Source organism: Rhinopithecus roxellana, chromosome 11 (genome assembly GCF_007565055.1).
Source record: "Rhinopithecus roxellana isolate Shanxi Qingling chromosome 11, ASM756505v1, whole genome shotgun sequence".
In the NCBI taxonomy this organism is placed as follows: Eukaryota; Metazoa; Chordata; class Mammalia; order Primates; family Cercopithecidae; genus Rhinopithecus; species Rhinopithecus roxellana.
Genome location: NC_044559.1, coordinates 67611875 through 67637231, shown reverse-complemented (window position 1 = coordinate 67637231; position 25357 = coordinate 67611875). Strand labels below are relative to the sequence as shown.

Genomic DNA, 25357 nt, shown 5'->3' with positions numbered 1-25357 from the left:
TCTGTAAATATGCCAATATTGCCTGGTTTAAAATTAAACATTTTTTTTTTTTTTTTTTTTTTTTTGAGACGGAGTCTCACTTTGTCGCCCAGGCTGGAGTGCAGTGGCCGGATCTCAGCTCACTGCAAGCTCCGCCTCCCGGGTTTACGCCATTCTCCTGCCTCAGCCTCCCGAGTAGCTGGGACTACAGGCGCCCGCCATCTCGCCCGGCTAGTTTTTTTTTGTATTTTTTTTTTAGTAGAGACGGGGTTTCACCATGTTAGCCAGGATGGTCTCGATCTCCTGACTTCGTGATCCGCCCGTCTCGGCCTCCCAAAGTGCTGGGATTACAGGCTTGAGCCACCGCGCCCGGCCTAAACATATTTTAATGAGAACTGTAGCTCTTAATTTCCATCATTCCTAGACATCTCATACAAGCGAGACTGATAGCCAAATATCAATATGTTTTGCCTAAATGTATGTATATCAAATGTAAACTTCTGATAATAATTCTAACCCCCTTTTGGTCTTCCCTTCCCCTAATCAGCATTATCTATTTAACACAGCATTATTGGGTAGATTTGTTCAACCTAGTGGCTACTCACTACACACGCGCGCGCACACACACACACACACACACACACACACACACAATCAGTGAGGCAAATTGGTCCAGTAAAGAAGTGGTAACTCATGTCCGTTAGTGATCCCAATCTATTCTCTGCTACAGTAATAATATGCTGAAGATAATTGTCAGGGCACAGACCTTTGCATTGCAAATACACTGATGTACTGTGGACAGGATCACGACACTATATATTCTATCATTTTTTCTTTATCATTTCTGTGGCCAAATTCCTCCCATATGACTACAAATTATGTAGCAGAAATTGACAAAAAATTAATCTCATAAGTGAGTGCTGAGTAAATATAGTTTTACCAGGCTGGCCAGGGAGATAGTCTTATCAATATTAAGCTACCATCCTGGCACACTAAAGACAGGAAACCTGGGTATTATCTCTTTGTTTCTGTGCTTTACTCATTTGCTATACAGGAGTCCACATTTTAGAAGCTGGTAGTGTTCCCAAAGCTAATTTGTGAATCAATTGTTTGGAAGTTGGAATGCATTTTACCGTAGAAACAATATTAAAAATGATGGTTGGGTTCCCAGGACGACCCATAAAATGTCTACTTAATCTATAATAAACATTAATTCTAAAACCTAACCAAGCTGTATAAAATAGGCTTGATTTGTTAGTGCTTCAGTAAGATTATATTTTTACCAAAAGGAGGAGACAGAACTCCATCTTATCTCCCATGCCACCCACTATGAACACATATGAACAAATCCCAGTTTCCCAATATCTGAATTTTAGAGTGAACAAATCATAGTGCACATAGTTGTGGTCCCACTGAATTAGTTTAGGATTCATCTGGGCAGAGATGTTTAATGAGGGCAAGTTAGGAAACTCAAAGTATGAAAGACTAAATGAAAGATAGGCTTCTGCAAAGTTCCTTAAAAAAAAGCTAAAAAATGCAAAATTAAAAAAGGATATTAAATAGACTGTAAAAGGACACTTGTTTACAGTATGAAGGCCTTATTTGACTTCAGTTGGGAATGTGCATATCAAGTATCTTTGTTAACTGCTTTGCACTTGTTCAGGAATAACCATGGGAGCAGCGAGAATATTGTTTTTGGGGTTACAAAAAAATTTTAGTGAGTAGGTGAATTCACAAATACAGAAGCCATAAATTACATGGATCAACTCTGTTTTAGTTTTATTCTAAATGTCATGAATATGTTAGGAAACACTCTGTTAGGATGCATGCTAGCTTACATGGTGTAACAAACAACCTTTAGTGACTTAAAGTCAGTTTTATTTTTCACTCCTTTAACTTGGTGGCAGAGACTTGAAGGCGAAATTCCTGGTCTGTGTAGTCACTCAGCCAACATCACAATAGTTTACATTCATCATGCCAGAGCAAAGCAAGCTTTAGGAGGATTCCATTCCAACAAATAAGAGCCATAGTCTGCAAGTGGCCAGAACTAATCACCTACCCCATCCAACCCCAAGATGAGTAGACTTGGGATCTTACTATGTGTCTGAAAACAGGATGAGGTGAATATAACAAGAAAATCAGAAATATTTGCTGAAGTTTTAAAGATTGAACACATAGATCGTTAATAAATTATACCCAAACAATACTGAATAACCACCTGGGAATTTCCATCACTAACTTTGAAGATCTCATGTTAAAAGTTGGAAGAACGATATTAAGGAAGGATCAGAAAGTCAAAATGCCAAAATAATAATATGTGGGGCTTTGTTTTGAATGTGTATGTATAGGTTATTTTAAGCTACATTGTGGGATTGTATTTTTTATATTACATAAAACCAAACTGAATTTTTCTCATAAGAAAAATAGACTTGAACAAAAGGATTTTACTTTAAACCTTTTACTCCCACCAATATGATGAAGAATCAATTTTATGATTTTGCTTTTGTCCTTGAACAGTACAAAAGACCCCCTCTCATATATGAGACCTTCTTCAGACAGCCTCAATCCATTTCCTTGATTCCACTAAATCAAGCATGCATTGTGAAGTGAGTAATATAAGATTTATTATAATCAGTGGGTTCAAAAACTTTGTTGCTCTGATTCTTACACCTTGTAGGGCTTGAAGCAAAATTTGTCATGTAGAGAGTGGTCAGTGCTTAGTAGTCATTATTTTCTGGTCTTCAAATATTGGTTTATTTTCTGTTAATTTTAAAATGTTTCAATTTGCTGGATGGAAAATATTCACACACATTTTATTTTTGCTTTAAAGCTCTGGTCTGCTGAGCTTTTATAGTTCTCATAGCATAAATTGCAGTGTTTTCAGTGGCAGAATATTTTCCAATGCTAAAATTAAAATAAATATTTTAAATGTTGTGTGAGATTATTTCAAATCTGCTGCTGCTTCTTTGTATTTGCTGACAGTTAAAATACCAAGAATTTGCTATTAGGTAAGGACATAAATCTGTTAATAAAGTATATTTAACATTTATTTTATACTTTTTCTGCTACATATATAATGATTTTTTGAACAAACCAAGCCTTTTTGAATACCAAATGAATTTTGTACTTACATATACTTCACAAATTAAAATTATTTTTTCAGTAGCCTGTTTTTTCACAAGATGAGTAATTGTGCCATATGGATAACTTGTTCATTAAATTATATTTGAATATAATAGTTATTCTATACAACATTTTGTCATTCATATATGTATGTGTCATTTTAGAGAACATGAGAGTTCTTTCTCTTTTTCTTATCCTGTAAGAGTGCATATTTCTTTCTGATTAGTTTATCTATTATTTTATTCATTTAGTAAATATTTACTGAGTACCTACTATGTCTCTGCTACTGTTTCAGTCTGTGAGATATGGCAATAAAAAGACACTAAAAACCCCAATACTTGGCGAGGGTATAGTTTAATGTGTGAGACAAATAGTAAGCAATTAAGTGAGCCAAGCATATAATATGCCAGATGGTGAGTAGTGCAATGAAAGGGAAATAAAACTGGAAAGAGAAATAGGTTCTGTTATGACTGGGTCTATATCTTTTGATTTGATAAATTATATTTACACAATTATGAATTTATTTGTTTAGCATCATCATGTTTTATTGCTTCAAACAGGTTGGGGTTGGGGACAAGGGAGAAAAGAGGAGAGAACATTCAAAAAAGAAACCTTCCAACTAGCAATATGATGTGAAAATGCCTCATCTGCATAGAACTTAATACTTTTCATATTCCATTTATCATGGGGAACTGATCAGGATCAGAAAAATACCGAAACACTTCTTTGTTGGCCTAACCCAACATCTACAGGGGCTTCCTCTAGAGAAATGGTGAAAATAAATATTTTAAGTCTTTCTCACTTCTACTCTCTTGCCTGACATGTATTCATTCAGGGGCCTAAAGTGTTTCCCTGCTAAGCTAGTCACTCATTTTTCAAGTGTTATAACAAAGAAGGGAAACACTAAGGGATTTTTTTTTTTTGTAAAACAGATGAATTGTTTTTTTTGAAGTACTATACTTTTATTATTTTCATTATACAGCTGTAGAAACTGATGTACACAAAGATTAAACAACCTCCCTAAGATCACATAACTAATATGTGGAATCTACGTATTCTGAATCCAGAGCCCTTACTCCAAATCAGGTTGACTGTACTGCTTCCAGGACCACCTTTAAAATGTGGCAGGATCCCAGATAAATATTTTTTTGCAAGGTTCTTAAGTATGTAAACAATTTGATTAAAATATCTACTGCAAAATCCATGGGCTCATGTGAAATGTAATGTTTTATTAATGAAGATTTGAGATAATGGCTAAGGAAATGGTACTTACATATTTGTTTACTGTTATGTCAGTGCACATAAAGCTTCTTGGTGGTGTCTAGGCAGTGTTCTTGTTCAAGTCTAAGTACCGTCTCTTTCTGTCTTTATTATCAGATGCACCACTTACGGTTATTTTCACATCTCCTACATAACAAAAAGTAATGATGCTATTGTTACTCTTCAGAACCTGTTTGTATCAAGACAATATAGATCTTCTTGTCTTTATAGCTTCCTATCATTTATTTAGTGCTAATTAAATCATCTTGCCACCTGTGAATACTGACTTCTAAAGACTCTCCCAGTGGTTATTACTGAATTTCATTAATCATGACCACAAATTCAAGTCTTATGCAGAGGATATGGTCAAATGTGAAATGATCACTTGTTTTCTGGATTGTTAAATATACCCTTTGGGATTTTATAATATAAATATAAATATAGAACAACATGCCTTCCAACCATGGCTTTTCTTGAAATTTTTTTTAGGCCATAATCACTGCATTCCTTGAGTGAGCTCTTTCAATGTTTACTGCATCCCTATCTTACACTGCCACTAGCAGAGAGAATAGGTGAGGGACTGTTGACTTAGTGAGAGGAGCAATCCCATTGGTAGAGGCTCTCTGATACTCTTCTAGCATGGCTGAAGATCAACCAGGGAATACCCCCTTTATTTTATTTTATTTTATTTTTCATTATTATTATACTTTACGTTCTAGGGTACATGTGCATAACGTGCAGGTTTGTTACATATGTATACTTGTGCCATGTTGGTGTGCTGCACCCATCAACTCGTCAGCACCCATCAACTCGTCATGTACATCAGGTATAACTCCCAATGCAATCCCTCCCCCCTCCCCTCTCCCCGTGATAGGCTCCCGTGTGTGATGTTCCCCTTCCCGAGTCCAAGTGATCTCATTGTTCAGTTCCCTCCTATGAGTGAGAACATGTGGTGTTTGGTTTTCTGTTCTTGTGATAGTTTGCTAAGAATGATGGTTTCCAGCTGCATCCATGTCCCTACAAAGGACACAAACTCATCCTTTTTTTTATGGCTGCATAGTATTCCATGGTGTATATGTGCCACATTTTCTTAATCCAGTCTGTCACTGATGGACATTTGGGTTGATTCCAAGTCTTTGCTATTGTGAATAGGGCCACAATAAACATACGTGTGCATGTGTCTTTATAGCAACATGATTTGTGATCCTTTGAGTATATACCCAGTAATGGGATGGCTGGGTCATATGGTACATCTAGTTCTAGATCCTTGAGGAATCGCCATACTGTTTTCCATAATGGTTGAACTAGTTTACAATCCCACCAACAGTGTAAAAGTGTTCCTATTTCTCCACATCCTCTCCAGCACCTATTGTTTCCTGACTTTTTAATGATTGCCATTCTAACTGGTGTGAGATGGTATCTTATTGTGGTTTTGATTTGCATCTCTCTGATGGCCAGCGATGATGAGCATTTTTTCATGTGTCTGTTGGCTGTATGAATATCTTCTTTTGAGAAATGTCTGTTCATATCCTTTGCCCACTTTTTGATGGGGTTGTTTGTTTTTTTTTCTTGTAAATTTGTTTGAGTTCTTTGTAGGTTCTGGATATTAGCCCTTTGTCAGATGAGTAGATTGCAAAAATGTTCTCCCATTCTGTAGGTTGCCTGTTCACTCTGATGGTAGTTTCTTTTGCTGTGCAGAAGCTCTTTAGTTTAATTAGATCCCATTTGTCAATTTTGGCTTTTGCTGCCATTGCTTTTGGTGTTTTAGACATGAAGTCCTTGCCCATGCCTATGTCCTGAATGGTACTACCTAGATTTTCTTCTAGGGTTTTTATGGTATTAGGTCTAACATTTAAGTCTCTAATCCATCTTGAATTAATTTTCATATAAGGAGTAAGGAAAGGATCCAGTTTCAGCTTTCTACTTATGGCTAGCCAATTTTCCCAGCACCATCAACAGCCCTTCATGCTAAAAACGCTCAATAAATTCGGTATTGATGGAACGTACCTCAAAATAGTAAGAGCTATTTATGACAAACCCACAGCCAATATCATACTGAATGGGCAAAAACTGGAAAAATTCCCTCTGAAAACTGGCACAAGACAGGGATGCCCTCTCTCACCACTCCTATTCAACATAGTGTTGGAAGTTCTGGCTAGGGCAATCAGGCAAGAGAAAGAAATCAAGGGTATCCAGTTAGGAAAAGAAGAAGTCAAATTGTCCCTGTTTGCAGATGACATGATTGTATATTTAGAAAACCCCATTGTCTCAGCCCAAAATCTCCTTAAGCTTATAAGCAACTTCAGCAAAGTCTCAGGATGCAAAATTAATGTGCAAAAATCACAAGCATTCTTATACACCAGTAACAGACAAACAGAGAGCCAAATCATGAATGAACTTCCATTCATAATTGCTTCAAAGAGAATAAAATACCTAGGAATCCAACTTACAAGGGATGTAAGGGACCTCTTCAAGGAGAACTACAAACCACTGCTCAGTGAAATCAAAGAGGACACAAACAAATGGAAGAACATACCATACTCATGGATAGGAAGAATCAATATTGTGAAAATGGCCATACTGCCCAAGGTTATTTATAGATTCAATGCCATCCCCATCAAGCTACCAGTGAGTTTCCTCACAGAATTGGAAAAAACTGCTTTAAAGTTCATATGGAACCAATAAAGAGCCCACATTGCCAATACATTCCTAAGTCAAAAGAACAAAGCTGGAGGCATCACGCTACCTGACTTCAAAGTATACTACAAGGCTACGGTAACCAAAACAGCATGGTACTGGTACCAAAACAGAGCTATAGACCAATGGAACAGAACAGAGTCCTCAGAAATAATACCACACATCTACAGCCATCTGATCTTTGACAAACCTGAGAGGAACCAGAAATGGGGAAAGGATTCCCTATTTAACAGATGAAATTTTTGACATCCAAAATAGTAAAAAGGAGATAACTTGGGTTAGAGTATAAGTAAGAGGCCTATTACACAGTATATTTACCTTATGATAGATAATTACTACATCACATGTCAACAAATAAAAATAACGTTGATTTTACTATTGGGAACATTAGAAAATGAAATAAAATTTGTCCTTCCCATAAATCCTTTTGGGACCTTATTTACCTCATTAGCATTGATCCTCACTTCAGTCACTGGACATCCTCAAATTTAAAAGGCAGCATACAGGCTGGGTGCGGTGGCTCATGCCTGTAATCCCAGCACTTTCAGAGGCCAAGGCGGGCGGATCACAAGGTCAGGAGTTTGAGACCAGCCTGACCTACATGGTGAAACCCCATCTCTACTAAAAAACAAAAATTAGCCAGGCATGGTAGTGCACACCTGTAATCCCAGCTACTCAGGAGGCTGAGGCAGGAGAATTGCTTGAACCCGAGAGATGACAGAGGTTGCAGTGAACCAAGATCGCGCCACTGCACTCTACCCTGGGCGACAGAGCGAGACTCTGTCAAAACAGACAACAACAACAACAACAAAGGCAGTATATAGGAGACAGAAAATGAAACACACAAACACGAATGAAAAGAATACAATAAAATAGTCCTTTTTGTTACTTCCCTTAAAGAATTTGCTATGAAAAGGGGATAGTTTACAAAAGTAACAAACAGAACAGTATGATGATAAAGAAATGGCTTTCACTTACAGCTAAAATAAATGTTTTACAGAAGAGTAACATTAATTGACTAAGTAATTACATTTGAAAAAGATAATAATGACATGTTAACCGCGGAAACTTTTTTCAACAAGCCCAATAGAACATAAATGTAAAAATTCCAGATTTCTTATCTAAATGACAACAGCTCTCAATGTAGAACAACTTTGAAAATATAGGGGGCTAATTATTCAGTTGTCCTCAAGCTTTGAGTATAATGAACGCTAACCAAGGAGATATGTTAATAACGGTTCTTAGATCATTTATACTAGAATATTGTTGTAGCTATTACACCTAGTTCTCCTACTGCCATTGTTGAGTAATTTATGTAACTACATATCAGTTTCACTTTTGAAAATAACTGGTTCAAAATAGGAAGTGTTCTTAGGTGGGCTGAACTTTGTCCCCTCAATACTGGAATATTTTATTTCTAAGGGTACTCACACTGTGTGACCAACCTCCCTCTAAATGGATTCAATTATTTATACAAAAATTGTGGAGGTTTTTTTCCCCTGTAGGAGGAACTTACTTAACCCAACCTTTCTCTAATACTGCATTGGAAAAAGTTCTGTGGGTTCAGAAGCGATCATAAAAGGCATTTTGCAGCCTTTAGGAAGGTTTTTTGCTATACTCCATTTTGACTTACCACCTTTAGATAAATAAATCTTTGATAATTCTCATTCTGGGTGCAAAACTGACCATGTACAAAGTATCTGCTATAGGAATCTGCAATTGCAAAACAGAGCGTATGACTTTGTGATTTTGAAAAGCAGCTCACATTTGAAATAAAAGTTTTCTTTGTTTGTCTGCGTCATTCTAATATTTCTTACATGGCTCTTCTGTTGGAAATCCTACCAGTCTCGATTAGACCTCTCTTTTAGCAACTCTGAGGATGACAACCTGTCTGATGCCACCTTAATATAAATCTTGAAGACACCACTTAAGCTATATTTTAAGGTGAAACTATTACTATAAAATGTTCAACTTTGATAAAAGTCTACCCGTATGTATTTTGGATGGTGTGAATATTGACAGGCTAGCATGAAACATAGTTTATATAGATAATATGCTTTTAAGATGCAAAGGCTGTTCTTTGTTTTATTTTCCTATAATGACTTATGGTGTAATGTTTTCTCTTCTCTACAGGGTTAAACAGGCAACAGAGAGATGTTTCTAAAGTGCTGAAATAAATGATAGGGAAAAACCTCAATACTGCCTTTAATTCCACTGATGCAAAGACATATTTCACCTGAGAAAGAAAACAGCTTTCCAAAAAGCAATAAATCAATTGTGCTAAGTACCAAAGACATTGATACATATTTCCTTAGAATTTTATTCTATTTTTTAATCTCACAAATCCAGAAAATGCTAAAATATATTTTTTGTAAAACTGCATTACTATGCTAACTTATGTAGCATTTGTGAGATTAGTTGTGGAAGGCATATGACATTATTTGGGTATAATTTAGATTGAATACAAACGTTTCTCTAATTTTCAATTATATTTTATATGCTGTGATGCATTGTATTATAAGTTTGTTTTGTATTTTATGTTTGTTTGCTTGTTTGTTTTTGTAATATAGGAGGATAGTGAGACCAAATTTTGTTTAGATGTGTAAAGAAAATCCAGAGAGGATAGTTTTCTTTATATTTTGTGTTGATGCAGATTCACTGGTGCTTTTATTTAACAATGTAAAATAAAACAAAGAAGCTGGACTTTATAGGCTAATTTTAAACTAAAAAATTTCCACACTTACTTACCTGCTTGAAATTGCTCCTGTTCTAAATTGTACAGGCTAGAGAAAACTTCAATTCTATAGGCTTAAAAATTACAAATATCCACGTCTGGCAAGTTTAAGAAAATTAAGATCAAACATGTTAATGTATTCCATTTATCTTCTTAAGGGGACTTATTGTGACTTTAAAAATGTATTTCCGATGTATTTCATTACATTTCAGTAAACTAGGAAGCAGTGATCTGATTCACATGTAATGATCTATAAAAGAGGAAATCAAAATATTAGAAAGTTGCATAATAGTCTGAATATCTTTTTAACTATCAGTAACTGGGAATTTGAAAGCCAGACAGAGCAATTAAGACTTAACCCAGATTTAGAACGAATTAAAGTTAGAACCCATAGAAATCTACACATTAAAACGTACATAGTCTCTCTCTCTCTCTCTCTTTCTCTCTCACACACACACACACACACACATTTAAATAGAAATATCTGTAGTCATCTGTAGTCCCTAAATCAAAGGCATGACCAAATAAAGAAACTGAAGCAATCCCTTTGATAATCCTTTTTTCAATTTGTCTTTTTTAAATTGCGATTATTGTTTTATAAGATCTTTAACATGTGTTTTCATAGCTAAGTGTTATTCCAATTCACATTGCCCAGGTTAAGAAACTGAAACTTAAAGAAGTGATTTGTTTTAGGATTTGGTGCAGGCAGCAAGTATATGGTTGAGTGAGAACCGAAATAAATCAAATTTCCAGTATTCCAGAAGATATTGATAAATGAGCACATGTATAGAGACAAAATCTATGATGTTTGTTGATTTTTAAAATATATCCAAACACAATCTGAAGACAGGACCATTAGCACTCTGCTCACCATTACTTCTTTAATCATATTACACTTAACTTTTTCACTCTTTAAAGTTTTTTATTTTATTTTATTTTATTTTATTTTATTTTATTTTATTTTTTTTTTTTGAGACGGAGTCTCGCTCTGTCACCCGGGCTGGAGTGCAGTGGCCCGATCTCAGCTCACTGCAAGCTCCGCCTCCCAGGTTTACGCCATTCTCCTGCCTCAGCCTCCCAAGTAGCTGGGACTACAGACGCCCGCCACCTCGCCCTGCTAGCTTTTTGTATTTTTTAGTAGAGACGGGGTTTCACCGTGTTAGCCAGGATGGTCTCGATCTCCTGACCTCGTGATCCGCCCGTCTCGGCCTCCCAAAGTGCTGGGATTACAGGCTTGAGCCACCGCGCCCGGCCACTATTTTAAATTTTCTACCAGAAGATGTGCTTTGCAAGATTGAGGAATTAGGAGATAAACATATAATTTCAGTCTTCCAGCCAATATCCTCAATGACTTCAAGCAAGTCTCTTTCATGTAAAATAAGAAGATAGGACTAGAATTGGAGGCTTGCAATCCTGGCTGTATATTGAGATCTGGGTCAAGGGGTGCTTTTATCGAATCTTGTAATAACAGCATGGTAGTTTTTTGTTGTTGTTTTTTCTTTTGTTTTGTTCTTATTGCTTTAAAGCCTTCTCACTTAGAAATTCATGTAAATTTTGTATAAGGGAAATCACATCTGGGATTTGCTTTCAAATAGACTTCAGAAATAAAAAAATAAAATAAAAAAGAGCATCAAGAAATAAATATGAAGGGAAAAGAAGAGGGAAGAAAAGAAAGTGAGGCCAAAGTAGGAAAGAAAGACTAGTAGTAACATAAAACAAAATAGTGTTGTAATTGTTGAGGCTGGTTGATCGTGTTGTCCAAAAAAGTCAAGATGGCTAAATAGTAGAAACGAGGGCTTTGTTGGTGATACTGGGCTTACAAACCTGGAAGACATAGTGTCTGGTATGGACTGAAGATGCTCTCTCTTCAAAGAGGGAAGGGGCTGGTTGAGTTTTATGCCTCACGGGGTCCATATGACACAATAGGGTCACAAATATTCTGCAGATTTGGAGAAAAAAAATTATGTATATTTGTAAGGGGAGGCAAGCACATGTGAAATGGGAAAACATATATGTAAAATATATCCATGTTCAGTTTTGGGAGGGATTTTGACATTAAAATGAAGTGGCATTTGGCTCTTACTTTACAATGTGAACTATAGGACAGAAAGACAGTTTGTGCACAGCTTCTATGAGTTACTGAACCTGGTTTAAGATCTATAGTTGCTTATCAAAAAAGAATGCATGTAAGACCAGTCTTTGGTCCAATCAGATTTGTGATCTGGGTTGTAAATCAGAGTTAGGAGGAATCTGATAATTTGACTGATAACTCCTATTGTTAGAGAGTTCAGCAAAAGTGTGGGTCTTCTTATAGCTTAAGGAATTTAGAAAATTATTAATTTTGCCATGCCAGATGGGCCCTGAAACGCTTGACCCACAGGTAACTTTTGTTTCCTTAACCTTAGGGTCTGTCTTAGTTGATGAAAGAGCCTCGGTTTTGGTCTCTCAGTTTACAATTGTTACATGGGGGTTCATTCTGCCTATACTTTTGTATGGTTGCAAAATTTCATAAAGCAAAAATAACAAATAACAACAAACTTTGGTCAGGCTTTAGTTCTACCAGTTCTAGAGATTCTGATTTGGTATTTTGAGTCAGTAGTTTCTACAGTGTGGTGTCCAGACTAATGTTACTACCAGGGCAATTGTTTAAAATATGAATTATTGGGATCCACTCCAGATCTACCGAATCAGAACCCCTGAGGGAGGGACCTAGCAATCAGTAATCTTAATCCTCCTCATAATTTTGATTTATATCTACATTTGAGAACAATCAGTCTGACTAAGGCTCTATATTGGTGTTATATTTAAATTCCTAGGTTATTCTAACATGAAGATCACACTAAGAACGGTAGTCAAGATGATCTCTGAACTCAGAAGTCCTTGGACTTTCATTAAAACAAAAAGTTAAAATTCAGTAAAAACTAAAATATTTATACACACACATACACTTTAGTTCTTAGATTGATGTTTGCTTCATGCTATGGATTTCTCAAATAAAAATAAGAAAAATAATTTTAATGGTTTAGAGGATTAAATGAGCTAATACATTAAAAGCATTAGAATGTGTCTGATTTACAAGAAACGCTAAATAGTTTTTGTTTTAGTTTCTGTCATTTATTTCTATTAATTTGCAAATGACTTCTACAAATTTTACTATGAAACAGTCTAAAAAATATTTTAAATACATTTTGTTTAACCATCTTTTAAATACAATATATTTTATATCAGCAACCAGAAATATTTCTTTACCTATATTGAAATATATTAATGCTTGGCCTGACTATTCATATGTAAATTAAATAGCCATATTTCTTTGATCACTTTATTTTGGTTGACATAAATCAAAATGTATTTTCTCCACATTTGATTGCAAAGGCTCAAACAGGAGCCTAAGGAGACATGAGGACCAACTATACTGTAGAATCCTGGATTGGATGCTGGGACAGATAACTATACCTTAGTTTTCCTTAGGTATAAACTAAGGAAATTTGAGTGAAAGATGAACTTTAATTAAAAACAATTGTGACAAATACACCATAATATCATAAAATGTTATTACTACAAGCATACTTTGTTTTATTATACTTTGCAACTGTTGCATTTTTTTTTACAAATTGAAGGTTTGTGCCAACATCGCTTTTAGCAAGTCTATCACCACCATTTTTCCAAGAGAATGTGCTCACTCTGTGTTTCTGCCACATTTTAGCAATTCTTGCAGTATTTCAAACTTTTGCATTATGATATTCATTTTGGTGATCTGTGATCAGTGAACTTTAATGTTACTATTTTATTTGTGTTGGGGCACCACAAACCATGCCATATAAGACTGAACTTAATAGATAAATGTGCGTTCTGATTGCTCCAAGACTTTCCCCAAGGTCTCTTAATTCCTTCTATCAGCTGATTCACAGCAATAATGAAACTAAGCCAGTTAATAACCATACAATGGCCTCTAAGAGTTGCAGTGAAAGGAAGCATTGCATGTCTGTTACTTTAAATCAAAAGCTAAAAATGGTTAAGGAGAAACATGTAGAAAGCCAAGATAGTCTGAAAACTAGGCCTCTTAGGCCAAACAGCTGGGTTGTGAATACTAAGGATACTAAGGAAAAATTATTGAAGTATTCTTACAAGTGCTACTTCCGGCCGGGCGTGGTTAATCATGCTTGTAATCCCAGCACTTTGGGAGGCCGAGGAGAGCAGATCACAAGGTCAGGAGTTTGAGACCAGCCTAGTGAACATGTTGAAACCCTGTCTCTACTAAATATACAATAAATTAGCCTGGTGTGGTGGTGCATGCCTGTAATCCCAGTTACTCAGGAGGCTGAGGCAGGGGAATCACTTGAACCCAGGGGGCAGAGGTTGCAGTGAGCCAAGATTGCTCCACTGCAATCCAGCCTGGGCAACAGGGCAAGATTCCATCCCCACCCCGACCCCCTCAGAAAAAAAAATTGCTACTGTAGTGAATGCACGAAAAACAAGAAAGCAAAACAGAGCTTTATTTCTGAGATGAAGAAAGTTTTAGTTGTCTGAACAGAAGATCAAACCGAGCCAACACTGACTTAAACCAAAGCCTAATACAGAACAAGTACCTAACTCATCAATTCGATGAAGCCAGAGAGAGGTGAGGAAGCTGCAGAACAAATGTTGGAAACTAGAGAAGGTTGGTTCATCAGGTTTAAGAAAAAAAAAATAGCTGTCTCTGTAACATAAAAATGCAAGGTGAAGTCACAAGTCCTGATGTAGAAACTACAGCCAGTTATCCAGATGATCTAGCTAAGATAGTTGATAAGTGTGGCTACACTAAACAACAGATTTTCCGTGTAGACAAAGCAGTCTTGTATTGGAGGAAAATACCCTGTAGGACTTTCATAGCTAGAGAGGAGAAGTCAATGCCTGGCTTGAAAGCTTCAAAGGATAGACTGACTTTCTTGTTAGGGGCTAATGCAGTTGGTAACTAAGTTGAAACCAATGCACACTTACCATTATGAAAATCTAGGGTCCTTAAGTCTTAATGCTAGATCTACTATGCCTGTGCTCTCTAAATGAAACAACTAAGATTGGACATCTGTTTTCACAATGATGTACTGAATATTTTAACCTTAAGGGTTGAGAGCTACTTTCAAAATATTACTACTGCTCATTGACAATGTGCCTGGTCACTCAAGAGCTCTGAGGAAGATGTACAAAGAGATTAATGTTGTTTTTATGCATGTTCACACAGCATTCATTCTGTAACCCATAAATTAAGGAGTCATTTTTACTTTTAAGTCTCATCATTTAAAAAAATATATTTTATAATTCTATATCTGCAGTAGAAAGTGATCCCTCTGATAGATCTGGGTAAAGTAAATTACAAATGGTTTCGAAAGGTTTTGCCATTCTAGATGCTATCAAGAATAGTCATGATTCATGGAAGGGGCTCAAAATATCAACATTAACAGGAGTTGACTCCAATTTTGAAAGAAGTTCAACTATAGGAAAAATGTTATCAAATATCATCGTATGCTACAGAGAAATCTTTCGTGAAAGGAATACTCAGTCAATGCAGCAAACTTCATTATTGATTTATTTAATGAATTGTCACAACCACCCCACTCTTCAGCAGCCACCAGTCAACAGCCATCAACATCAAGCTAAAACCCTTCACCACCAAAAAAATTAAGATTCACTGAGGACTCAGATGATCATTCATACTTTTTTGCAATGAAGTATTTTTTAATTAAGGTGTATACCTTGTTTTTTAGACATAAGGCTATCATACAATTAATAGACTACAGTATAGTGCAACCATAAATTTTATATGCCCTGGAAAACAAAACAAAGCAAAAAAACCTCATGTCACTTGCTTAATTGCAGTATCAGCTTTGTTGCAGTGGTCTGGAACTAAACCCACAATATCTCTGAGGTGTGCCTGTAATAACATCTCACATGGAGTATAAGGAAACTCTTTGTAATCTGCTCCTAATTTTCTGTAAATCTAAAAATATTCTTAAAAATCTTCTTAAAATAATTTAATATTTTAAAGTTTTACTATTGAAACAAGATTTATAATTTATTCAACATTTTGCAGGAGATTATCAAGCGATTTTTGGATATTTATTTTTAAAATGTTTCACAAATAGGGCATATTTTGGTATTTAATATTTCTCCTAGAGCTTCAAAGGTAGGACTTTAGGGTTATTTCAGCTGTTGGTTTGATGATATGTATGAGAGTTGCTGAAAATTAGACTTCGTTGTTCAAGAGGTTTTTGTAGGTAACTTGGTATTTCTCTTATGAAGATAAGAAAAACAAGACAGCTTTCCAGGATGCCAAAATTGTCACTCTAGAATTGTAGAGGCATTGGGGAAAATCTGGTTTGATATGAAATATATGAAGATTTTATAGAATTTCTGTTAACAACTCCACATATTTCTATTTTTAACTTGGAACTGCCTTCCTTATCATTTCATTTTCATTTTATATTTATTTACCATCCTTTTAGGTCTCAAAGGAATAATACAGTTGCAAATTAGAAAGAGAAAAATTGAGATGGTAAAACTGACTATAACAGAGACATACTTTAGAATTTAGCAACAATATTTGAGTTTGAGGATGAATTATCTTTTAAAATGAAAAGAAAATCACTGTAGTGTTGTTCACTGACTTGTCTAACAGAGTTGCTTTGTTGAATATGTTTCATGTCCCCTCTATTTTTCCACCTCAATTGACAGGTCTTCACTTCTTTCCTCTTCTCAGACAGCATGCTGACATTTCTTAGACTCTCCTCACCCCATTCACTTTCTTTAAACTCTCCCTCAGGAAAACTGAAATGTCATCTACTGACTCTGAAAAAGGTTGATTCCTCACTGGGAGTTCATTTAGCCTGCATACTATTTTTCATTGTTATTTTTTGAATGTTCATATGCAAATACATGAACACAATTATGAGAAAGAAATGCAATCATTATTTTCAGTCATGGTCTTCATCCTTAATTCAATTAGGTGATTTCCTACAACTGTAATTCAGAGAAGGAATTCATATCTAATAATTTCTGAATTTTTCTCCCAAACCCCCAGTATGGCTTGCAAATTACTAATGACTGAGTTCCAAATGATGGGGGAGACATTAAAGTTTAATATATTCCCACAAACTAAATGTTACTGCTCTATCCAATATATTGGTAAAATGTAGTCTAGAAACTGGTTGATATTCCATAAAAATTAAGTGCACCATAGTATATGTGGATTTTTTATCTTCCATTTCTTTAATTTTTTAGTAAAACCATAGTCTCCGGGGGTATGGGTTTTTGATTAACAGTGTTAAGTTCCCCATTAATATTAGTCAGTTTATAGTAAAGAATACCTGTAATTGTACATATAGAATCGCGTTTAGGACTTAAACCATTTATTTTCATTATTAACTCAGCAAAATCTAAAAACCCCTTTAATTTGTTTGAAGATCCTTCCTATAAAAATACCTCCACCCAGACAGACAGAAGTTTAAGTCTTGTCTTGGATCTCAATGGAGCATAGAACAAAGAAACCATTCGTTGCCCTGGGGATAGAAAAGTACAGTGGCACGTCAACAGGATTCAGAGAGAGTGAACCATGTTAATGAAAATTAAGTGCAGAAATGAGGGTCAACCAGCCATCAGAAAAGGATCAGCTCCTAAGAGTTATAGATCTAGAAGGAATCCGATGAAGAATCCGGTAGCCAATCCTGGTAAAAAATAATGTTAAACATATGGGGAAGAAGTCCCAATTTTAGGAATTAAGCTTGGCAGGAGAGACTGATATTTGTGAAGCGGGGTTTCCAAGAGCATCTGGAGGACATGTTCCTGCCCAAGCTACAGAACATAGGAAGAGAAAATTGTCAGTAAAAGTCATCTATTCCGCAGAGCACTATTTTTTTCTGATTTTGAAGGGGAAGAAGACACAGTAATGTGTCTGACACATATAGGCAAACAGATTGTTCATTTTGTAATCAAATATTTGAGCCAAATGCATTTTAAATAATAGCCAGAAGTGAAGTGAGGTAGAAGACATATTGAGCTGAAATTAGAAAGGAAATTTAATGATCCAAGCAGAAACTTTAGAAACTAAGCCAAAACTTGAAAATGGAAAGCTCTCCTTATTAAAAAAAAAAAAAAAAAAAAAAAAAAAAAATACCACGTTGTGTTCTATGAAGTTATAGGTTCCAGTAATTTGTTCTTCAATCAATGTGGCAGGCTGATATGAAATGACTGCTATCTGTTTTGTAAAACCCAGACAACCTTACAGAATTAAATGAAAAACATTTTGGTTTTGTATTTTTCCTGTTTGGAAATTTGGCTCTTAAAGTGCCTATATTTTCCTAGATACTGAACCATAGTCAAAATATATTCAAACAAGAGAAGTATAGGTGTATGAGACTTTACTTATACATATATACAGCTGTCACATTTCAGAAAGAGCTCTTTATCTGTTATGGAATTATGCAGTTTAAACTAGAACTATCCAACGGTTGTTATGTAGCACCGTTGACAGCTAGGGGGATATGTTATTAATATGTTCGCTTAGGTAAGGAATTTTCAAATTTTTCTAACAGTGAAAATTTTCCATTCAAACAAAATATTTTGTGTCACTTCAGTTATAATATAAAAAGTGACATGGTTTGATCGAAGTTTGTGAGAGTGGGCCAGATTTAGCATAATTCTGACTGTGTTTCCTCCCTTTCAGCCTCCACACTGGGACTAGGGAACTATCCGCCATCCTAGGGCCCTCTGGAATGTGATTTAAAACCACTGTTGTAAAATGTATTAAATTCAGCCATGAAAATACTCAGCTCTTGGATCATATTTGTTAGTTTGTTGAAGTCATTTGGAAGCTATTTGGAAATTATTTTGTTCTTCCTACTTAATTTAGTTCAAAAATAATGGCATGATATTTTAAAAAATCAAATAATAAAAAACTTGTAAAAATGAATCAGCTTCGCATTATAATTTCTCTATTCTATTTTACAGATATGTTATTGTTAATAGTTTCTCATGATTTCTTCCAAAAATATGTGTAGACATGCACACAGCCAGCCATGTTACACCAACGAGGAAATAAAAATTATACTAATTTGTACATTAATGTGTACACCTGAGAATAAATCTTAGAAATCATTCCAAAATTAAATATGTAGTTACATCTCGCCACACATTACATACCATTTCAATGTTTGTATAGTCAAATATTCATTTTAGTATTATTAATAAACTATTACCAATAATAATTGGATAATGACCATCTTTTTATAGAAATACTTGCAAATGTTTGAAAGTATTTATGTAAGGTGGAGTCCTAGAGATGGACATGCTGGATAGTTATTTCAGAATTGCCCTTCAATGACCATGGAGAGTCACATCAACAGTGAAATGAAAGGGACATCCTCCACCTTGGGGTATGTCATTGGATCTATGTTATCTTTGCTGGAGATTTGAAAACAATGTATTATTTTTTATTTTAACTTGCATTCTCTAATACAATAGTGGGATGAGCATATTTTCATATATTTAAAGCAGTTTCATTTTTTTGTGTGAAATGCTTGCTCAGACCAGTATCCACATTTTGAAATTAATTTTTAAGAACTCTTCAAATATTAGGGACATTAATACTTGATACATGGCTTGAAGAAAGTTTTCAATTTGTTAAAATTTTATTTCCGAATTTATATTTTATATTACCTTATTTTATGACTTCTGGGTGTGATATAGAAATTAGTTATGAGTAGTGGCAGAGACTGTTTTTATGTTAGTTAGTGACCTGTGTGATATCCACCATTAAAACAAAATTTCCCTCTGAGTCTAGGTAAATTATACATATCTTGTGTAGTTAGTGTGTTTCTTTTATTTTAATAATGAGAAATATACAATATTTTATTTTATTTGACTTCTGGTGCTGGAAACTTCACAGTCAAGTTGATAGTCAATCAAATTTATATTCGCTGCCATTGTTAATTTATTGTCCACTTTACACTGCTTTTCACTTTAGATCCAAATTTTATTTTGACAGTCTGAGAACAATGCTATGTATAAAAATGAGTTTGTAGATATATATGTATATATAGATATTTAAATAGATACATGTCTGCATATTGGTATATGTATAGGCAGAAGAAGAAGAGAGTGGGCGAGACAGAGACAGAGGGAATAGGTTGCAAGCAGTCTTTAGTTATTAACCTATACAGAGATTCCAAAAATTTGTCTTTCTTGTAATTAGAGCAATATATATTCTGGTTATGTGTTTCTACATAATAACTGCCATAAAACTTAATGGCTTAAAATAATATATTATTATCTTTAATGATTTTGGAGATTGATGGGCCAAACCAGATGGTTGTCATTTGGAGTCACTCATATAGTGGCAGTTCGATGGTCGCTGAGATTGGCATCATCAAGAAGCTTCTTCACTTTCTTTCACTTAGACTGAGATGGCTGAACTAAAGGGGAGGAATCGAAATCTATCTTTCCATTGGTAATCTGTCCTTCCATGTGACCTCTCCATGAGACTATCTTGATCTTCCTCACACACTGGCAGTTTCAGAAAAATTGTTGTGTGTTTTTTTTTGTTTGTTTGTTTAATAGTGGGTTAGAACTTCAAAATATTCTAGGAGAGAAACATAGACCTTGATTATTATGGATGGGATCTTCAAAGGATTTGTGACCATCTTTCATTCTCAGAAGCCATGGAATCATAACAGCATGTTAGAATGAATAAAATTGCTTAAATTTATATATATATATGTATATATATATGCACACACATATATATATGTGTGAAATATATGATGGAATATAAATAAAATGGAATATAATTACATATATAAATATATACAATTATTTACATGTACTATTCACTATTCATTATAATGAGGACATTTTATTTCTCTTACCTGATTTCTTCCTCACGACTCTACCACATAGTTGTTATAATTCATTTTTTTAACATATTTGTAAATAGACACAGAGTAATTGCTGTGACTCAGTGATATCGGAGCTATTTATCCAGGGAATTTCTAGGATGATGTGAATATATAAAAGAGGGGGCTCAGGAGGAAATATAACAAAATGGTCATAGGCTTATAGAATTATAGCAATTTTAAGCTAGGCAGACATTTGGGGATTATCTTTAATGTCATTTTTTGCATGATAAAGACATTGATTTTCAGAAAAATTAGGATTTAATGCTATGAAGTTCAGCGATTGTAGCTTGACAGACCTGGCATGTAATCCTGGCTCTGCCCTTACATTCCGAACACTGTCAGCTGTGGAACCCCTGAACACTGTCAGCGAGTTTCTTCATCTGTACCATAGTTATCTGTTCAGTCTTGTAAACTGCCTCAACACTTAGAGGCTTAAAACAATACAAATGTGTTATACATCAGGATTCTACAGGTTGTCTGGGAGCTTTTTCTGACACTTTTACCTGAGTTCTCTCAGTTGACTGATCCTGAGCTCAGTTGAGACAGTTGAGTTGTCAGGAATCTTTCTGCCAAAGCTTTCATCTCAAGCTTCCTCACTGCGTGGTAATGACACTATGATAGAGTAAGGAGGCAGAAAAATTATAGGTAGAAAATGGTGGGTCCCCGACAAAACCCCACTGGTCCGAAGTGAGAACTTAGATTCCTGTTTTCCCTCTCAAATGTTCCCTTTTCCAAAACCACCTATGGCCTGCCCACCGCCCCCATCCTGGGCCTATAAAAACCCCAGAACTCAGCCAGCAGAGAGGAGAAGCAGCTGGACATGAGAGACTACAGCTGGACGTCAGAGAGATGCAGCTTGACTTCAGAGGGACAGCTTGATGAGTGTAACTTTAGAGAAGAATACGACTGGAGGGGAAGATTACCTTTCAGCCCCGTCCCCTTTCCAGCTCTCCTTTCCACTGAGAGCCACCTCCATTGGCAATAAAATCCCCCACATTTAGCATCTTTCGATTTGTTCATGCGACCTCATTTCTTCTAAATGCCTGACAAGAGCTCAGGTGCCACAAGTGCAGATGCAGAAGGCCGTCACACTGAGCCTTTTCCCTCACAGGTGGAAGGCAGCCCCCTCACGTGAAAAGGCGGAGGGTCCACTGCGCTGTTAATTGTCCATGGATGGCAGAGCTAAATGAGCACTGCAATACTCCCTTTGGGGCTTCAGAGGTCACAGACACTCCCCCGCTCTCTGTTGCAGGGTCCACATGTAGTTTTGCTCTTGCTAGTTCCCCAAATCGCTCCTCCTGGCTCCTCCACCCACTCACCTGCATGCTCCCTCCCACAAGGGTTTCTGAAACACAGTGGATCTGAGTGAGTCGAGTTCACCGCTACCAGCGCCAAAGGCGATGGCTGGTTCCAGCTTTCGTGACTCCAATTACCCCCTCAGTCCCCGGCATGTTCCCTCTCTTAAAGAGTTGAAAGTTGTGGGCTGGGTGAGAAACCCCTGTCGCAAGTCCCTTGAAGGGGTCAGAGAAATATCCTGCTTCAGTAATCTCAGGGCAGCACTGCACAAAATGCAAAGGCTAGAAGTTGCAGTCCTCTTGAGGTCCAAGCTCTGAAACTCACACAATATTGTTTCTGCCACCTTCTATTGATAGAAGCAACACACAAGGCTGGACCACATTCAGGGTATGATAAAATAGATTCTAGTTCCTGATGGTGGGATGTGCAAGTAATATGTAGGTATATTTAATCTACCACAAGTCTTAAAAATACCAAATATGAAATATACCTAAAACTAAAAAAAAAAAAAAAAAATAGTGTATGTACAAAACGCTAAATGCAGTACCTAGTACACAATACATTTTTCACAAGTAATGTTTTTTCTGTTTAGCATTGCTATTTTTTGAAGATGTCTTGAGATTATACAACCAGTTATTGGCAAATCCGGTTTTTATCAAGTTACATAATACACATTTTTGTATTTGCTATTCTCTAGATAGTGGCTCTAGTTGGCATGTGATTCAAATTCCACTTCAACATTAAAACTAATTTAATTTTGGACTACAACCTCCTCTACTCCCATAACTGGCCTTCCCCGTCTCCCTTACTCCTTTTTGTTTTCTCTCTATGGTGTATATCACCACCCAACATAAAGATATGTTTCTTTTATTTCCCCTCATTTATAGAATGTAATATTTGTGAGCATAGTAACTTCTTCTTTTTTTTAATCTCGTGTAACCCCAGAGACCAGAAATTAACTGATACATAAGAGGTGTTCCATGTATGTTGGTGAATAGATGAATGAAGGAATGGTTTCTACTGTTGTGATAACCATAACACATCAGCAAAGAGTAGCACAAGCAATTGAACATGAACTTCATATTGATTTTCTTGTAAACGAACTTAACAAAACTTGTTTAAAGTCAGCTGCTTTTTGAATATTTGGTTTTATTTTGATGAAACATAGAGAATTTCCTGCCCCCATCCCCTAAAAACGAGCATCAGCTGTATGACATGACATTCATTTTCTATGTTTAAAATATCCCTAAAAGGAGAAAAAAAAACAAAAACAAAACAAAACACTTATAATCTCACATAACATTTTTTAATATCATTTTTAGCTCTTGACTCAAGAGCTATTTTGTTCAAGAACCCTACCAATCCCAACACGCCTTCTGAAGTTCACATATGATACTGTGGAATAATGACTATTTTCATCTCTACATAATTATTTAAAGAGACTGAGAAGCATTTAGTTATGGAGAAATATCTATGAATTATGATAACTCATGACACAGTGCTCTACAGCCATGTGCCCCTAAAGACCTTTTGGTCAACACTGGGCCACATATATGAAAGTTCTCATAAGATTATGATAATATATTCTTATAATACATATAATATGTATTTTTACTATACCCTTTCCATGTTTAGATATGTTTAGATACATGTATACTTACCACTGTGTTACACTTGCCAATGTTATTTAGTAGAGTAACATACTATGCAGGTTTGTAGCCTAGGAGCAATGTCCTATGCCATGCAGCCTAGGTGCATAGTGGGGTATACCATCTAGATTTGTGTAAATGCATTCTAGGATATTCACACAATGACAAAATTGCCTACAAGGCATTTCACAGAATGCTTTAAGAGATGTATAACTGTACTTGTGTATTGCAGTTAATATGTAAAGCAGAGTGTATTACTTTATTTAAAACTCAAAGTGTAAACCTGTAAGGCTTCACAATGACATGATAAGGTTATATGGCAATAAGACATTATTTGGAAAAAGTTATTTTATTCTCAGTGGGAAATCCTATTGTTACTACAATTTAGATATAAGCTGACTTTTAACACAGAATATGAGACTGCAAAACATATTGTAAAAGCACCCTTACTTTTTTTTTCTTTTTTTTTTTTTTTTAATTTGAGACAGAGTCTTACTCTGTTTTCTAGGCTGACGTGCAGTGCCTTGATCTAAGCTCATTACAACATCTGCCTCCCAGGTTCAAGTGATTCTCATGACTCAGCCTCTGGAGTAGCTGGAATAACAGGTGCACACCACCACGCCTGGCTAATTTTTGTGTTTTTGGTAGAGAGGAGGACTTCATCCTGCCTGACCAGGCTGGTCTAGACCTCCTAGCCTGAATCGATTTGCCTGTCTCAGCCTCCCAAAGTGTGGGGATTACAGGTGTGAGGACAGTGCCCAGACAAATCACCCTTACTTCTTAATCCCTCTTTTATGAGGTTACTGATACAAGTAAAGATAGTTAACTTCAATAAACATAATAAACACAAACATTAAATGCTTTTTCAAAGTAAAGAACAGAATGTAATGTAAGTACAAGGTTTTACATGGGCATTTTTGTTTGTTCTTTGTTTTTCTAAAGAGTTTGTTGGGTCCTCGGAAAGTAAAGGGACCTGTTATAGATCACTTTTCTGCCATGATGAATGTTATAAAAATAGTCTTTTCTTTATTTTCCAGTGTATTCATTCTCATCATTTACCTCACTTGATCTAAAAATAGAGCTATGAAGAAAATAAAATAGATATAATTACCTGCATTTTTCAGGTAGAAATGATGAACTTCAGGGAGTTTACATCTCATTTTTAGGTCACACAGCTAATATGTAGCTTAGCTAAGATTGGAGTCTGGGTGTTCTAATCTCTAACCCATGGGTGCTCCTAACATAACCACAATTTCTATATGTTTGAGACTAATAATCTACTATATCATGACATTTTCATGAGAACTTGATTACATAAATCCTAATATTCTCACTTTTCATATGGGAAAATTGAGGCTCTGAAAGCATAAATAGCTTACCTTCAGGTAAGAGAGCTAACACGTGGCAAAGTGGGCAGTTGAACACAAGTTTGTCTAAATATAGCACAGATCATCTTTCCTCTCTGCTGCATAACCTTCATCAGTATGTTATGTGGATACTATTTCTACTTTTGTTTCTACTGTTTACTAAAACTATTATTGCACTAAGGTTAAGAATTAAAAGTGTATGGAGTTGTTTGTTGCAGTATCTATATATAACTCCCTTACCTGCCATCTCTCTCTCTCTTTCTCTCTCTCTCTCTCTCTTTAAAAAACTTTTTAACCACCATGCCAACTGCTACCAAATAAAAA

General features: G+C 35.6%; 1 protein-coding gene across 1 annotated transcript in view; it reads left to right on the top strand.

Moving 5' to 3' along the window:
- The window catches only part of PCDH15 (protocadherin related 15), a 1888416-nt gene that overhangs the window by 214798 nt on the left and 1648261 nt on the right, over nucleotides 1-25357 (top strand). The window lies entirely within an intron of this gene.